The sequence below is a fragment of the Arachis ipaensis genome, chromosome B06 (assembly GCF_000816755.2).
Source record: "Arachis ipaensis cultivar K30076 chromosome B06, Araip1.1, whole genome shotgun sequence".
In the NCBI taxonomy this organism is placed as follows: Eukaryota; Viridiplantae; Streptophyta; class Magnoliopsida; order Fabales; family Fabaceae; genus Arachis; species Arachis ipaensis.
The window spans coordinates 92,761,264-92,763,905 of NC_029790.2; positions in this window are offsets into that span (position 1 = coordinate 92,761,264).

The following is a 2,642-nucleotide window of genomic DNA, read 5'->3' on the forward strand; positions in this document are numbered from 1 at the left end:
AATACTTGCATTAATTCATTGAGACACAGCAGAGCTCCTCACCCCCAACAATGGGGTTTAGAGACTCATGCCATCAGAGAATATAAAGTTTTGATCTAAAAATGTTATGAGATGCAAAATAAGTCTCCAAAAGTTGTTTAAATACTAAACTAGTAGCCTAGGTTTACAAAAAATGAGTAAACTATGATGGATGATGCAGAGATCCACTTCTGGGGCCCACTTAGTGTGTGCTGGGCTGAGACTTAAGTAATTCACATGTAGAGGCCATTTGTGGAGTTGAACGCCAGTTTTTATGCCAGTTTGGGCGTTCAACTCCAGCTTTTGATCCTTTTCTGGCGCTGGACGCCAGAATTGGGCAGAGAACTGGCGTTAAACGCCAGTTTACGTCATCTATCCTTGTGTAAAGTATTGACTATTATATATTACTGGAAAGCCCTGGATGTCTACTTTCCAACGCAATTGGAAGCATGCCATTTCGAGTTCTGTAGCTCCAGAAAAAATCCACTTTGAGTGCAGGGAGGTCAGAATCCAACAGCATCAGCAGTCCTTTTTCAGCCTGAATCAGATTTTTGCTCAGCTCCTTCAATTTCAATCAGAAAAGTACCTGAAATTACAGAAAAACACACAACTCATAGTAAAGTCCAGAAATATGAATTTTTCCTAAAAACTAATGAAAAGAGACTAAAAACTAACTAAAACATACTCAAAACTATATGAAATTAACCCCAAAAAGCGTATAAAATATCCGCTCATCACTCTTCTCCATCTTCAAAACCAGACGGTAATGGCTAGCGCGAGCAACGCAGCTGGAAGCTCGAATAATCCACGATCTTTTGGAAGCATTACGAGGAGAATGAACAAAAACAGAGATTCACATTTGTCAGAATGGTGTGAATGTGGGTCGAGACCAGTGTTGCAATGGTCAGTGACGGATTCTAATCCAGAGAGACCATTCGTCGGTTGGCCAAACCACAATGTAAGTGGTTGTTGTTGTTGTTTGCTGTAATTATGGATATAACTTGGTTGATTCACTTTGTTGGGTGCAGATTGTAGGTAAGAGGTGGTGTGGGTTGTTTCTGTGGGTAGATAAAATTCTGGAAGAAAATGTAATAACATGTGACGGTAGAACAATCCTTTCAATTGAAAAATGAAGAACGGAAGATGAATATTGCTTGGAAACTTGGAAGATTAGAGTCTGAAGTTAGGGTTCTAAAATTAGTTGAAATTTTGGTGTTTGTATTTATGCTGCTGATTATAGTAGGTGTTCTTCTCTTAAAGTTGGATAGGTAATTTGGCCAATTGTATCTGGCAAAAAACAAATGACATGCATATGTTGTTCCTGTTTTTGTACCTGCCTGTTTGTTTGAAAGAAATGCAAATTAAAGTGTTTGACACTAATATGCTTGCATACTTTGGAAATGCATGTTGTTCATGATTAAGGCCTTACATAATCATAGGATCTTAATTTCTGTTTTACAATAAAATGGAAATGGACAGCGTTTGGAATGCATCTTAATTGCATATAAGAGGACAAAATAAAACGTAAAATCTGACACAGATCAATTCAAGAAAGTCATAATTTATATTCATAATGTAGAAAATACATCCAAAGAAGGCATTATATAGTCAAAACAATAGTCACCAAGTATATCAGAGTTGTCAAAATATAGGCCTCATAAGTTTCCAACACTAAAATCTCCAACACTAGGATCCTAATTAAGAAAGCATACAAAGCAAATTACTTCACCAAAACAGATAAACAAAGACACTATCTGTCCTTAAACATAATAATCTAAGTCATTAATTCTTGGTTCTTGAATTCAGGATTAGGCACAAATCTCATTATGCTTGTAAGCCTTGATATAGTTCCTTGTGTTGCAGCTTGCATTGGATTAGGTGGATTAGTGCTTGCAGATGGAGTGCTTGTAGGTGTAGTGCTGGCTAATTGGGTGGTGGCAACTAGTGTGCTTGTTGATGGAGTGTTATTTTTGGGTGTGGACAACTTACTCTTAGGAGGCAGTTTGGTTGGCCGAACAGAAAGGGATTTCACCTATGTATGAAACATTTGAACTTACTAAGAAAGGGGTTGCACCTTTTGCATATCTGAAATAAAACACCAACCATATTAGATGTAATCATCCTAGTCTTGATGCAGCAATTCCAGAAACCATCGCCAATTCTCCGTGTTTTCAATGGACACAATTGCATAAGCAATCACATAAATGTGATTGTTTGCATCTTGACCAATAGTAGAGAGAATTTGACCACCATGTTGTGTTTTTAGAAATGCTCTATCCAAGCCTATAAGTGGTCTGTAGCCAGCCTTGAACCCTCTTTTACACCCATCAAGGCTGTAACACCCTAATTACCCTAAGCCTTATCTCTAGCTGTAAAGAAAAGGATAACTAAGTGCCATGACAGTTCTAAAGCTTATAGTATGTATCCAAGAATTTATATAACTAGAAGCTCGATGAAAGAATAAAGCTCAAAGTCACGTAAAGTGGAATTACAAAACGCAAAGTGTTCACACACGATAACTAAACGCGTAGGCACGGACAGAACAAGACATAATATATATAAAACCTTGTAGATAGCTCCAGGATACACAAGTTAGTATATATATATATACACCAAAAAGAGGA